The sequence below is a fragment of the Thermobia domestica genome, chromosome 1 (genome assembly GCF_964235325.1).
Source record: "Thermobia domestica chromosome 1, izTheDome1.hap1.1, whole genome shotgun sequence".
Classification (NCBI taxonomy): Eukaryota; Metazoa; Arthropoda; class Insecta; order Zygentoma; family Lepismatidae; genus Thermobia; species Thermobia domestica.
The window spans coordinates 72,053,055-72,069,666 of NC_137454.1; the positions used below are offsets into that span (position 1 = coordinate 72,053,055).

At 33.7% G+C, this 16,612-nt stretch overlaps 1 protein-coding gene across 11 annotated transcripts in view; it reads left to right on the forward strand.

Annotated features, from left to right (window-relative positions):
* LOC145686039 (uncharacterized) overlaps positions 1–16,612 on the forward strand; it is an 86,348-nt gene that overhangs the window by 17,325 nt on the left and 52,411 nt on the right. Inside the window, exon 4 of one of the 11 annotated variants that reach the window (XR_014131533.1) lies at positions 9,458–14,878. The exons of 9 other annotated variants lie outside the window; for them this stretch is intronic. The gene's annotated coding sequence lies outside the window, so the exon portion shown is untranslated. Of the gene's footprint in view, positions 1–9,454; positions 14,879–16,612 lie in introns of those variants that run through there. One more of the 11 variants, XR_014131531.1, reaches the window with a different exon arrangement.

A 16,612-nucleotide genomic window follows, 5' to 3' on the forward strand; every position in this document is an offset into this window, starting at 1 on the left:
TATCTAGTTTCAGAATTTGTATTTACTACGTAAAATATATATTTATCAAGAGGCGATATTTGTCATCAGAAAAAAATATGGGAATTATGCATAATAAATTATGTTCGCGCTCAATCAAATTCACTGTAACGATGTTCAGCTGTAATCTGGAACAAAAAGCAATGCGACTACATTTCCTTTGATTTTGTAGTACTTCCTCGTGTAGTGGTACAAATATATATATATATAAAATAGCTTTTTCCATGTGTCAGTTAATTACAAATAGAAGACGCTTCACTTAAAAGAGGAAATTTCTATTATTCTATTTTCTGAACATTACATTTGGATAATTACACACGTAAAAACGGAAGAGTTAATTAAAGAAAAAAACAAATCTACTCTTATGATAATTACAAACTCAGACTTTTTTTATTACAATAAATTGATTGAAAGACTACAAAACCTAAAAATATTAATATATGGATTTTTTGGTGTCGCCATTTCAGAGTCCAAGTCACCAGTCTGCTACCTCTAATTTTAGTGCTTTCTCCACCCAACCTCTTTCCAATTTCGGATTATATCCGCCCTAAACTCTTTCAAGTGCTGCAGAGTTGGCTGGACAGCTGGCAAAGGTTCTCGTAAATTCATAAAAGCCTAGTGGTAGGAATTTTTTTTTTATGTCTTCATTTTGTAGTACTTGCTCGCGTAGTGGTACAAATATATATATATATATATATATATATATATATATATATATATATATATATAAAATAGCCTTGAGGTACTATCCCAGCATTTATTTGCCTGGCATGTTTTGAGAGAACTAAAAAAATATCTGAAGTCAGGACAGCAGGCCCGGGATTTGAATTTTGAATATAATAATGTATTTTATTCTTCTTTTATATTATATAGAATTATCCACCTCTTTGTTACTCTTCAAAATTGTCTACCCTTTCCTGCTTTCTAGAACCGAAATATAAGCGAGTGCCAATGGTACAAAATGTGTTCCACGAAATGCGGATGAAATGAGAAAAGGAAATTTCGTAGCTTTATGTATACAGTAGAATATGAATGCTCAAATAGTATTTAAAATAAGAATAATGTTTTACATATTGGCGTAAAATTCAGTAAAACCTAATTTTACGCAATAAAACACATTAGGTTAGGTTTTATACAAAAAAAAAAATAATAATAAAATAAAAAATAAATAAATAAAAAAAATAATAAAAATAAATAACTAAAACTGTGTTTGTCACAACCTTGATGGTAACTAGTATTTATGCCTTAACTAAGAAAGCTTTCTAGATATTTTAATTTTCCATAAATATCTAATAACTCAAAAAACGGTCATATTTTTTAAACTTATATTTATACTTTGATGAATGTTGTCAGGATTCCCACCGATCTGGGAAATCAAGAATAATTTATTCGTAGCTTACTCTTAAAAAGTCCTGGAGAAGCCAGGGAATTTCATGAAAAGCTTAAAAAAGCCCGAATAAGTTAGAGAATTTTAAGTACGGATCTTTACTTCTCAGAACTCATTTCCCGTTTTGTTTTTTGTCTTTCTGCAGCTATTTGTGAGAGGATATTTTATAAAATAAAATAGATTTGTTTTGTAGAACTCTTTCACCAATACATACACTACATTCATGTGCACTGATAGTAGATGACGAACCGTGGTCAGGAAAAACATAGTTGACTTTTTACATTGTATATAGACCTGGAAATTAGTAAGTCGTGACCTGGGAAACCTGGTTAAGTCAGAGAATTCTTGATCAACAAATAAATGGGAACCTTGGTTACTTAATTTTTGTAATAAGCAATCCTAATTGTTGTTTAATTTGATTTCATCGTTTACGTATCGGAAATATTTGGATTTCTTTATAATTGAGAACAGGGTTGGCTGGTTTAAACCATGATTCAAACCAGCTGGTTTTTTTTATTATTATTATTCAAAAAAGCCAACTAGTTTAAATCAAAAATATTAAAAAAAAAAAAAAAAAAAAAAAAAACGAAAACTGCTTTAAATCATTTGAACTTCATGGTGACGTTTCCACAAACCATCTCATTAGTTTCATCTCCTTTTCACGTTTTAATCAAGGCGTCCCATGTTTTCAATTCTCGGTCAAACTACAACCCTTCTTTCAAATGTAAACCAAGTAGCGGTTCGGATGTCACTTTAAGCGAAAGTCTTCTTGATAACCTCGGTATTACGTCAGGCTTAAATATATGAAACCAAGCCAAATTGTGTATTTCTGCTTGCCTGAATGCCTGCTGTTTTATAAAGAAGCCAAGGTTGCTTAAATATATTGATAGAAATTGGCAAAATTTATCGACTGGCTACGTAGCTTCCAACATTAGCTTAGATTGGACTTCGTTCTAATTTTATTGAATGATATCTACATACTAAATTTTTAATTTAATACCTCAGTTTTAGCATGCTGATTATGATACGTTGACCTTACAATTTTATATGTAAAGCAATAACAGGATTTTCCCGTTATTGCTTTGCATTTTCCCAAGATTTTCCCAATGGCTAAGGCTGGAGTTTTCCAATTTAAGAAATTTACTGACCGCACTTCTTTAAACTTATGTGACTCCTTCCAACATAATCCCATTGTTGCATAATAACACCAAGGCGAATCAAACTTGTTTCTATCCATATGTAATATAAAAATACATAGAGCAAATTATTTAAAAAAAAAAAAAAAAAAAGTAAACCATGGTTTTTGCCAACCCTGATTGAGTTACCAAAATAATCAGGACTCAGTAATCAGTGTATTCACAACAGTACTTCATGTTCAACAAAAACATATATGTTTGTTTGCTGGGACATTTAGATTTGTTACGATGAAAGCTGATTTAAATCTAGTAATATAATATTTAGTATTTACGATAAGAAAATAAAATGGTTGAATAAGGTTTTAAATAAGTAGAAAAATATATTGTACATTATAGCTGTAGATGTTTTCCGCTTGTATTAATAAAGCACACACTGACCAAAATACTCTATGTATTAAAAACACTTTCGACTCTGTATCCTCACCTTCATCAACCACGTTATGTAAATGTAGTAGAAGGTAACAACGTAAATATGGACAAGTGAAGAGAAAATTCTATTGGCTTTAAGAGTGTGGACCAGATTTCTTTGAATTCCTTTTTTGTATATAAGTTGTTATCTTGGATTGTACCGGCACTTTCATTAAGGTGTCGGTAAGATGAAGGCTATAGCACATACCGAAACTGTTACAGAAGTGCTTTTAATATTTAGTGCTGTCGTCTGTGTGTGTGTAATTTATTAATAAAATAGAAAATATAAATGGATTTTCATCTCTCTAGTTCTAAAATTAGAATTCAGGTGAAAAACAATTTTCAGAAATTCAGAAAGTATAGCTTGAGACCAAATCTAAAGCCGCCTTATAAGCATTAAAGAATCCCGTTACAAATTACACAAATTATTTCACTGAGAAAGAAATGCAGTGTAAAGATTACGAAATTACGTTTGAAAAGCAGCGGAATTTGTATAGTGTGATAAAGTAAATTAATAGAACCCGGATAGAAGGACTCACGCGAGATTCTAAAGAGAAAGTTTCATTTTATGTCTGTTAAATTATTTTTTAGACAAGAATACACAACTATCAAAATCAAAGTTTCGTGACCCATTAATGTTTTCGCAAACATTTTCAAATGCACTTATTTCACAAATTAATACAAATTCAGAAATTAACGGTTGCACTTCATTAACATTTTGTAATTCCAAGGGGCTTTTTAATTTCGTACAGTAATCTGGCAACAGTGAAAACAATATGCTAAGTAAAAATGACTTACCAGAAAATTCATTATATAAACAATAAATATAATTATTTCATATGACAAATAAACCAATACTTTTAGCTAATTTAATCAGTCCCTGTCTCTTCATCGTTAGAAATGTAGAACTCATTATAATGCTATTTTTTTTATACAGGGTGGCCCAAAAGTAGCTATAGAGTCCCGTACTGATCATCTTGTTGCTTTTTATATTATTTCTTATTGTTATCCATCAGGTAGACTTAGTTTCTTTATGTCTTAATGTCTTTTTACTTATATCTTAAGCTCGGAACAGCCGAAGCAAGTAAACCTATAAGCTAGAATGTTATACTTGATCAATGCAGGGGTATATACCTATTTTTGGGCCACCCTGTATTATTAATGTTGCATGAACTCATATCTGATGTGTTCTATACCATTTGTGTGCTTCTGTTCAGGATGTGATGGTCCTATGAACGCAATAAACCTAAATTAAGATCTGGGGTCAAAGTGGCTCAGTTTTAGAGCTTTCACCTCTGGTGCTAGGAGTCCCGGGTTCGATCCCAGCTCCTGCCAAGTGAACTTTGTGGTGGACAAGCACCGTGTACGTGGGTTTTCTCGGGGTTCTTCCGTTTCCTCCCACTTTCTTCATTTCACCATTTCATTCATTACTCATCACCGTCTCTTTTGCCTAACCGGCATAAACGTGGGACGTAAAACTCAAAGATTTCATTTTTCTCTACTCAATGACATCGGACATCTGGCAGGAACCAACAACCATCGTCCTAACAAGAGTTGGGTTGCTCTTTCGGTAGTGATGTGAAACGGGCAATATAGTGTTATTTAGTTGGGAAAAGAAATTCTATTGACCCCAATGTTAGAAAAATAAAAGATATTTTGTGTCGTAGCAAATAATAATAAAAATGATATAATAAGAGTAATATAAGGAGTACAGAGGGCACTAATTAAATTATCTTCATTTCTGTAGAAAACGTGCAAGCACACTTATTTTCGTAAGGTGATATACATTTTGGCGATGAAATATCACTTTGTCTCCTTTTTGCTCTCTATAAGAATGTAGCACTTTTTCGTTTCAGTCTGAGTTTATGAAGAATAGACTAAGAAGATGGATGAACACTGTAGTAATGTTCCATTTTTCGAACTTCTAGAAAGCTTCACTGTGCCGAGTAATCCGATTCAATGATAGTTCAGTGGTACATGGTTCGGCTCTGGTACAAAGTGTCCCTGATTTATCACTGATATCTATGGTGTTTGTGGTGAACATATAGGGTTTGTTCGGAAAGTAGTAGGACTAAAAGGGCACAATTTTGACATATCGACTTAATAGTCTTCAAAATATGCGCCTTCTGCATCAACACAGCGTTTCCAGCGACTCTGCCAATCACTAAAGGCTCTCTGGAACACAGAAACTGGAATGCTCTTCAGCTCTCTCGTTACTGCCTCTTGAATGTCCTGGACCGAGCCGTGGTGCTGTCTTTTCATGATGCTTTTCAGTCGGGGAAGAGGAAGAAGACTGCAGGAGCGACATCTGGGCTGTAGGATGGCTGGGGAAGCTATGTGATGCCATGTGTGGTCAGGAAGTCCATGACAGTAAAGGCAGTGTGGTGGCTTGGCGCACTGTCGTGCTGAAGCTTCTATGATCCAGCGATTGCTGGACGGCCGCGGAAGACTCGTTTTCTACGTTTCAAGTACTTCCACGTAGAATGGAGCATTCACAGTCTGACCAGGCGGTACAAACTCTCTGTGAACCACTCCTTTGCAGTCAAAAAGATGATCAATATCAATTACATTTTCGACTTGCTCATCAACTTGATCGACCCGTGGAATAATTCCCATAAGCAATTTTGATCATGTCATGGTTCTCACTTACAGTTTTACCCAGTTTGACGCAAAACTTCACCACATAACGCTGCTCTAACAAACGATTCATTATGGAGATGACAAGGCACCTTGAAAGGGGTTCACCTTAAACTCGATTTTCACTCCGCGAAGGCTTGGAGACGATTGGCGGCTGGTGCGCTGGTAGCTAAGATCCCCCACCACCCAACCAGCACAGTAACATCCCCCTTCTTCACCATGTTTTGGCGGCGAAAAATCAACCCTATTACTGCTCGGACGAACCCTGTATGTGTCCCCATGGCTATCCTCGAATCTTTTTTTCTTTTCATACTTTTTTTCATTTCACTAATTTTGATATTTGTTTATATTTATCATGTATTATTAACCTTACACGTCATAATCACCGGACGTTAAACTAAAGATTACATTTCATTTTTATTTCAATTTATTACAATTTCCTCATACTTTTAACATTTTGCGTACGCTTCGTTATCATTCACTAATATACAATAATTAATTGTCTTCTTTGGCCAGTAAGAAATGAACTAAATATTTTAATTTTTAAAGATGGTTCGAAAACGATTTCATTTAGGAGGTAGAGGAGGAAATTTTGTTGGCATGAATTTTAAACACATTAAATTTAAAAAGGAAGTAAAATAAGCATAGTAAACCTGCTAACCTAGCTTTGACTTTGTGGACCTTACAAGTTCCTGCATGCATTATACATTATCGTGGAAATTGGCCATCTGTGTTACTTGAAACTGTGTTTATACACAACTTCATTTATATTGCTGTTTTAGTTGCAATTCACATCCGTACGTTGGCCACCGAAGCCCAACATTTTATTGTATAGGTGATATTTTCGTTTCTTGGGAAATCTCCCAGATCATTCTTTAGTATATTTTATAAGTTCTAGCTAGTCTTTATACTTAAGATCAATTGTGTGTCGAAAGAGTAGGTAACAAAGAGAGAGGAAATTGAAATTGATCATTCGCAGCAGTTTGCAAAAAATGCATCATGCAATAATGCTGTTTGTAGTTTTTAATATGTATTGGCAGCATATGTATAAACATGTCAGTGTATGTTGGCAGTTAAGCTTCTTAACCATGGGCGCCCGAAGAAAATTTTCTAGGGGAGTGGGGCTCAAATCCCTGGTTGCTATATTACGTTTGATATTTTTTATTTGTATTAAGAAAATCTTTAAAAAAGTAATACAGGGGGGCTTGGGCCCCACCTTGCCCTCCCCTTCGGGCGCCCATGTTCTTAACCCATTCTGTAAATCCCAAGACTCAAGTGCCAGGTCGTAGTTCAATCCAAACACCTGTGCTCATTTTTTGAGCTGCAGATATACAGCGTGTCCAGAATAATACTCTCATACTTTAAAGTGTTATTACGTTACTCCTTAAAACTTATTCTGTAATAACAACACAACACAGCACAACGAAAGGAAATAAATTTACATCCGCACTTACGGCACAGAAACATAGAAGCTTTCCAAGTGACCTCCAACAGAAATAGTAACTGCCTGCTAATATCCAACAATGAACCCATATTTACTGATCAGAAAGTAAACATGAGTGAGTTTACTTTTTCTGTGTTTGATCCCTTCCATTATTGACATTGTTATCCATTATTACATGCACAAAAATATCTTTCTGTGTTTGATCCCGTCCATTATTGATATTGTTATCCATTTATTACATGCACAAAAATATATTTCTGTGTTTGATCCCGTCCATTATTGACATAGTTATCCATTATTACATGCACAAAAATATATTTCTGTGTTTGGTCCCGTCCATTATTGATATTGTTATCCATTTATTACATGCACAAAAATATCTTTCTGTGTTTGATCCCGTCCATTATTGATATTGTTATCCATTATTACATGCACAAAAATATCTTTCTGTGTTTGATCCCTTCCATTATTGACATTGTTATCCATTATTACATGCACAAAAATATCTTTCTGTGTTTGATCCCGTCCATTATTGACATTGTTATCCATTATTACATGCACAAAAAATATTTGAATTTTTCTTTCACATGTGACAAATTTCATTTAAATACGATTATCCAAAGTGATGTAATACCACTTTAAAGTTTGATAGTATTTTTATGAACAGGTTGTACTATATTTTCTTCTCATTTTTAAAGCATTTTTCTTTAGGGGTATCACTAACAGTAGATCACTAGGACTGCATAAAAGAATGACGAATGTGCACGGTAACATTTTGTTGGCAATTAACATGTTGAATTTACAGAATTACAGTAAGCAGGAGAGTGAACCTACAATAATAAGTATTTATATTACGTGCAATATTTTTGTAATGATTTTCTCTACATATATTATTTGCAAATGACAATATAATACTAGAAAATAATCAGAAACTGTATACTATCATCTAAACTAGGTTGTTTTGTTCGAAAATACACTTGTTTCCTGAAGTTGACAACATTTCAACAGTGATTAATGGATGCTGAACGAAAAACTATGTATACACATACAATTCGGTTACAAGTATCGATATTTAGCAAATGTGTTGTGAAAACCATTCAAAACCAATGGTATTGAACGATATTCAAAGAGCAAAAAAGTCTACAACTGGACCGAATCCTCTCCCTATTAGCTATACATCTCAATTGGGATTGCTGACTGGATAGCGTAGTGGATAACTCACCGCCATGTAAGAGACCAAAGTTCGATTCCCCCGCGCATTGTTTTTGCTCTTTGAATATCATTCGGTATCATTAAATTTACAGCTATATACGGGTTGGTGTGAAAATAAAATAGTTCTTCCACATATAAAATACATAATTTAACGGTAGGTTTGTTCTGTAAGGTAGATACTGAGTTATCTAGGCACAATAGTCCATGTGTCTGACGACTGAAGTGAAGAGTGAGAAATTGTATGGGTAATCAGGAAGCAAACTGAATAGCACAGTGGTTAACGCATCAGATCGATGAACCGGAGACCCGCGTTCGATTCTCGTTCCAGTCATATTTTTTCACTTTTTAAATAATCATTTCATATAAATAAATTCATACCTATGTAGGAGTTGCTTAGAAAAAAAGAAGAAAGAAAGAAAAGAAAAGTTCTTTCCTCCAGTTGCTATGTAATATATTGAAAACATGGAGTTTTCTACCAGGGTTAGAGAGAGTAACATTTTCTTTCTCGATCCGGTGGGATAGCATATTTAACAATGATGTTGATACGGATACATTTATCAAAACTGTTAGTTTTTACTTCGTGTTTAACCAGCGTTATAAATTCAATCATTAACAACTTTGCTTTGTATTTTCCAACTCGTATTTTGTGATCCATTTAATTAAACCCTTTATATATATTTGTTTCACTCTTACGTTTATGCTATGTAGGTTAAAGGGGACTGATGATTTGCGAAAGTGAATGATTATGATGAAATAATTGGTGGAAAGAGAATGTGGGAGGAAATAGCAGAATCGCAGAAAAGGTACGGACACGATATTGTCTAGCTGTGGGATCAAACCAGATACAAGTAGCATCACAAGTGAGCGCTGTACCACTGAGCCACCGTCCTCCTCTTATATACGAGGTTCCAATATTTTTCTTACAAGTTTTGTCACGTTTCCTATACAACACATTGTACTGTAGCATACAATAATAATACAAAACGGTATATACCTGTATAAATTAATATAGAATATAATGAGGCTTGTGTGATGTTTATACATATATGATCATAATTTTTCGTATGTGTGTTGTGTTTAGATGTCAAAGAATATTTATAACAGTTAAAACTTCGATTATAACATCAGTACACATTCTCTTTTTTTTTTCAGCAGGTTTCAAGTTTCGGAGTTTTATAGTGCGTTTAATCTAAAAACTCTAATGATGAGAGCCATCCGTACATCATTACAAATATCAATAAACAATCAAGAAGCATCTGAAATGATCTACTTCTGCAGTTTTAAAGATAAGTTTGTCATGCATATTGTACAACATGTATCTAGATGTTGTGATGGTTGTCAACATCGTTCGTGGGTGCATACCTGTATTGATAAACAGTTTATTTTTGATCAAATGGACATTGAGTTTCCACAAATTGATATTGCAATAGACCTTAAAAGACTTCAACTGGAATTAAAATTATACGCTAAAGACAAACTAGTGCAAGAAGTTCAAAATACATTGTATCGACAATATCCAGATCCTTTATCTGGTATGGATTTATGTGATTAACCAGTGCAGTGTAATAAAATGATCCATTTCAATGATTTGTGTTTCTTCATTTCAAGTACAACCCCATGTTCTGACGTGTACTATTGGATCATGATAAACAGTGTTGCAAGATGTTTTTGTTCTAAACAGTTCTGATTCTTTACTAATGAGTGCACAAACTTAAAAAAATGTCAAAAATTTCAAACAAAAAAGTTTACAAAAAAAATTCGAACAAAAAAACTTTGAAACAAAATTCTGAAAAAAAATTGAAACGAAAAAAAATTGGAAACGAAAAAATTCAAACAAAATTTTGAAAAAAAAAATTTCAAACGAAAAATGTTCAAAGAAAAATTTCAAAAAAAAAATTGAAACAAAAGTCAAAAAATTTCAAACAAAATTCTGAAGCGAAAAAAATTCAAACAAAAATTTGAAACAAGAATTTTCAAACAAAAAATTTCAAACAAAAAATTTTATAACTAAAAATTTTACGTTTCACGGTTAACCGTCAAACTTTATCCGGTTTTTAACTATTCGATTAACAAATAATCGGTTTTGATCATATTTATCAGTGAGTGCAAAATGTTGAACGAAACCAAGATTTTTAAATGTTAAACAAAACTTAAAACTGAATGCAGCAAAGATTTGAAAATCATCAGCCAATCAGATTGCGGGAAAGATAGTGATTAACCAATCAGATTGCATGAAAGATAGTGATCAGCCAATCAAATTGCATCAACAATAACTTTGCTAGTGTCAGATTACGTCACCTTGTGATTAAATTTAAAAGTGTTGTAGCATGTATTGCCTTTCGTCTATAAGTCAAAAGATTCAATAAGTTTAGCTAATCAGATTTCTAAATCTCAAGGTCAAATCAATCACCACCAATGATCTTAGACTATGAGCTGTGACCAAAGTTCAAAGTATTTTTTTCCAATTTCGCGCCTTATGTTAAAGTTCTGTTTATCACAATTCCCAAATTTAAAGAATACTTTTTTCGATATACCTAAGTCTTAGAATTAATCGTTCAATAAGGGCAATAATGTCCGTCAGTTGTTTACTTGAGTAGAACCAACTGTTTTCTGCAAGTGTGTACTCAAAACTTAAGAAGTACCACAACAAAGGAAATGAATCCCTGTACACTACCTCATCAAGGTCAATCACGTGGTACATCGTATTGCTTACTTTTATATTTGGTCCAGAGGCTGGAATAATCAAAACCAATGACGCAATTTCATTTGACAATTCTCAAATTATCCTACAAAGTTTCAATGTCCTGGACTCCTAATTCCATCATAGGTCAATAACTGATCACGTGATCATACTAATATTTCACAATGATTTACCACCCAATGAATGATATACTATCCAATTTTAAGAACAATTACCAATTATTGATATGACAATAAGAAATGTACCCCTCCCAAAATTTAAGATTGGTACACAAATACACCTGTGTCTTATGAAAAAGTAATAAATCCTGTATTTATTCAAGAATAAAGCCGTATCAAAAAATAGGTCAATAACCTTCAAATTTTAAATATTTGGCCATAAGAGGAACACCAACATCCACAATGGGTCCTAAAAAACGTTTACCGAATTTTGTTATTTGATAATTCCCAAATTTAAAAGGGAACATAAACATATGAAGGTAATAAACCTCTGTACATACCCATATAACGTGTTAAATCCTTATCAAACGGGGTCAATAACCTCCGAAATTTGATTTTTGGTAGTTCTTTACCCATGAAAGGGAACGAGGTGGACCATCCAAATTTATAGTGATACATATTGAAGTCCTGTACTATGATACCAAATGCTTATATTAAACAAGTTCTAAAACCGAGTGGATGAGCAAGATTCCCTTCCGAAATTTTTAAAGTGGTGCACCAATATACCCGTGTTTTATGAAAGGTAATAGACTCCTGTATACGCTCATATAAACATATAAGATAATAGGACCTCATCCAAGGGGATAACTTAGGTGAAAAACAAACACGTGGTACTACGTATTGCTTACGTTTATATTTTGGCAATTTGGTACCCCTAAAAGGGAACGAGGTGGACCATCCAAATTTATTATAATACATATTAAGGTCCTATACTATAATACCAAATGTTTAAATTGGGCAATTTCCAAAATTTAAGGGGTGAGCCAACGTACCCCTCCCAAAATTTTCAAGGGGTGCATTAATATACCCATGTCTTATGAAAGGCAATGGACCCCTGTATACGCCCATATAACCATATGGGATAATAACACCTCATAAAAGAGGAGAAATTAGGTCTTGGCAATTTTTTACTCATGAAAGGAAATGACATAGACCCCCAATATTGATAGAGGTACATACTGTGGTCCTAGGCTACCATACCAAATTTTTAGATTTGGCAATTTCCAAAATTTAAGGAGGGTGGTCCATTGTACCCCTGCCAAAATTTAGGGGGTGAGCCATGGCACCCCTGCCAAAATTGAGAGGGTGGTCCTATGTACCCCTAAGTCATTGACCCCGGGCCAAGGTCATTGACCTTTGACCTATGACGTCATAAAGGTCGGGGTCAAAGTCCAAAACGCGATCAAGTGCTGCGAGTACTACTATATTATTACAAATATGAAACCAACAAGAGATCTAGCTTGTCTTGATAACATTTGTAAATTTCATTTATGTCAAATTCATTGTGATGTATCAATATTTTCTTTTTGTGATCATGATTGTGTATGGATAAAATTGGATAACGCACTATTAAGTAAGGAGACTGATATCTTGTTCACAGAATTTAAAATAGTTGTATCTAGGCCAATCACTGAGGGTAAAATATCTGAGTTTAAGAGTTTAACTCTGCAACATGAATTTGTTTCAATTGCTGTCGAATTACAATGACCCTAATGCACTGTTTGAACGCTTCTTGAATTTGTTTCTCTATAACTTTGACATATTCATCCCACAAAGAATTTGTAAAGTTAATCGGAGCCTACTTAAAAAGCCACATAAAGAAAATAATTCCAAGTGGTATACCCCTCAACTTTACTCAATGAAGTGTGAGGTGATATTACATTTAAACAAATATAAGAGAGAGAAAAATGATGTAAGTAGGTCAGTCTATCTGAAAGCTAGGAATGCATATAAGCAAGCTGTTAACGAAGCGAGAAAGCAGTATACTTCAACAAAAATCGAATCATCTGTTAATAAGTGTAAACAAGCTTGGAATGTAATTAATTCCATAGTTAAGAGTAATCGGGACTGTCTTTACCCCAATCCAGAAGATTTTAGTAATTATTTCGTGAAGTCTGTAGATGAAGTGCACAATAATATTGACAAACCTGATGTAACAGCAGTCAATCTAATGGAACAATCTGTAAATCCTATACACGATAGTTTTGTATTCAGAAATATATCTCCCCAAGTAGTTCTCAACATTGTAAATAACTTTAAGTGTTCAAACAGTGTTGATGTTTATGGATTGTCGAGTAATCTAATTAAAAAAGTTATTGATTGTATTGTTCTCCCGCTTACCCATTGCATTAACCAATGTCTAACACAGGGAATCTTCTCCGAAGTTTTAAAATTATCACGAGTTGTGCCTGTATATAAAAAGGGACCCGAGAATTGTCCATCTAGTTATCGACCAATTTCTCTAGTACCAGTCTTCTCAAAAATTCTTGAAACTGTGATACATAGCAGTTATGTGTTTATCTTGATAAGTATAACGTAATTAGTGATTCACAGTCTGGTTTTGTAAAGGGTAGATCTACTGTTGGAGCGATTGATTCGTTGGTAAAGAAGGTTATTAGAGGCTTTGAAAACAAGGATTTTGTTCAGGCAACATTTTGTGATTTAAGCAAAGCCTTTGATTGTGTTGAACACACAATTCTCCTTAAAAAATTAGAGTACTACGGTATCAAGGGTTTAAGTTTTAGATTATTCAAGTCTTACTTAGAAAACCGTAAACAAATTGTTTTTGTAAATAACAATAAATCTGGTATTGCATCAGTTAAATACGGAATACCCCAAGGTTCAGTACTTGGGCCACTTCTATTTTTACTAATGATAAATGATCTACCTTACTTTTTATCTGCTTACTCTATACTATATGCTGACGATACGACCTTCCTAAATACTAGTCCTGATCTTAGTAGACTTAGTTCTATAGCTGAAAATACATGGGATCAGATTGTGATTTTGTGTAAGGCTAATGTTTTTTTACTTAACGAGAATAAAACTCAACATATGACTTTTAGTCTAAAAGGAGTGTCTGCTGAGAATAACTCAACATGTGTGAAGTTTCTAGGTATATATATTGACAAGTTATCGTGGGAACATATTAATTATATTTCTGGAAGACTCTTAAGAGTAGTATATCTGCTAAAACAACTAAAAAATCATGTTCCTGATAACTATGTCAGATCGGCTTACTTTGCTTTTTTTAAGAGTATAATTTCGTATGGTATATTATTTTGGGGTAACAATTATCATGTAAATAGCATTCTTTTAATACAGAAAAAGGCCATCAGAATTATTTCAAACGTAGACAGATTAGCTCATTGCAGGCTTTTGTTTATCAATCTTAAAATTATTACAATAATCAATCTATACATTTACACAGTACTCCTCTATATAAAAAGTAATCACCAAAATTTACAACTCAGGCAAGACATCCCCTCGTATACTACTAGAAGCAGTAAATTCATAAATGCCTCATATCAACGACTGTCCAAATCATTAAATAGTTATGAGACAATTGGAATAAAACTGTATAATAAGTTGCCTGCATCACTAAAAGATGAACATATAGATAGATTTAAAAGTAAGTTACACAATTGATTAGTTGCAACGCCCTTTTATTCTTCATAGGAGTATTTTAATTGTTCAATAGAAGTGTAACGTATTTTGTAATCTCGTGTTGAGCTTGTATTTAAAATGTGTATTGTTATTGTAATTTATTTTGTAATGTCATTTCATCATTAATTTAGTTATAGATCATTATTTATTTATACTTATGTATCAATATTGTATCACATTTTGACGTTGTCTATTGCTATGTATAGCTTAACGACAATAAAATTCTTTATTATTATTATTATTGTTGTTATTATTATTATTATAGGACGAACTTCTGGGGGGTGGTGGGTTGTATCCTAACAGTACAAGATGTGCTAGGCATGTGCCATTTAGGTGTCCCAGCTACTTTTTAGGTACCCGACACTTAGTTCATATGATATTCATGTGCTAAGTATGTACTTCAGCTACCTACAGTTTTTAGTACTTGTTACACCTAATTGATATTTGCAACTACGTACCACAATTATACCATTTATATACCTGACTTAGTTTCGCACTCTAAGTCATTTGTTTTTATGTCATATATCTGTCGTGTTCTTGGTACGTCCTTTAGGTACATACTGTTTCAGATACCCTAACAGCTCAAGATGTACTAGGCATGCTACATTTAGGTGTTCTAAATTCATCTCCTACATTTGGTGCATTTGTTGCTTCTTTTTCTACGCGATTGTGTACTAGAAGCAACAAACGCATCAACTTTATTAGATGGCAACTCTCTCCGATCATATGAAAGTGAATATGGAAGAACCATGAAATAAAGTAAATAGACACTCGTCATTTTGTTATAAAATTACATGGCGAGCAGATTTTATCTGATCCCAAATGGTCATCGTCGAATATACACGGTTAAAGGAGCACTGATTAGTCAAATTCAAAACACCTCAACAATTTATCCCTCTACAAGTGACGTTCTCTTCATCGCATCCGGGACCAAGTCGGAAGAGCACACGGCTAGCAATCCAAAGGTTGGTGGTTCGCACCCAGTCTGCTCTGGGGTAAATTTTTTCACTTGTTTATTAGACTCATCTTAATGTAACCACATTACGCATATAGGCGATTTAACATATTTTGGGGGAATAATTTTGTGGTTCATTGACGCTTACTTCATAGAGAACATACTAGGCACGTTCCCCAGGCATGTGCCTAAGGGCAGACATAGACTGTGAGTATCACTTGCTATCCATGTGATTTCTCTCTCAGAAGTACATAAGGCACATACTGGACACATTCTTATGTACCTGAGGAACATTATAAGAATATGCCTGCTATGTAATTGTGCTGTTAGGGTAATACTGCTACTTAGAGCTACATTTAAGAACTTCAATCTCTAAGGTAGGTATCATTTATATATAAAATAAGAATGTTTCCTCTTCTGGGGGGCACCGATCGCCCCCTGGATCCGATCCTGGTTTTGTTGTATCTACATTATATCCGGCTATGTAACAATCTAGTGGTGGTGATTGTGATTGAACTCATAAGCTTAAGCTTTAGTTTATCGGTCATTGTTATTAGTAACAACCATAACGGCACAAGATGTGCTGGACATGTGCCATTTAGATGTGCCAGCTACTTTTTAGGTATCCGATACTTGGCACATATGATATTCATGTGCTAAGTATGTACTTCAGCTATCTACAGTTTTAGGTATTTGTTACATCTAATTGATATTTGCAACTAGGAGTATGTACCGCAAATATAACATTTATATAGCTGGCTTAGTTTCGCACTCTAACAGTCATTTGTTTTTATGTCGTCACTTGGGACATATATCTATCATGTTCTATGTACGTTCTTTAGGTACATACTGTTTCAGATACTCTAACAGAATAAGATGTACTAGGCTGGCTACATTAGGTGTTCTAAAAACCTCTTCCACATTTGATGCTTCTTTTTCTAAGCGATCGTGTACTAGAAGCAACAAACGCATCAACTTTATTAGATGGC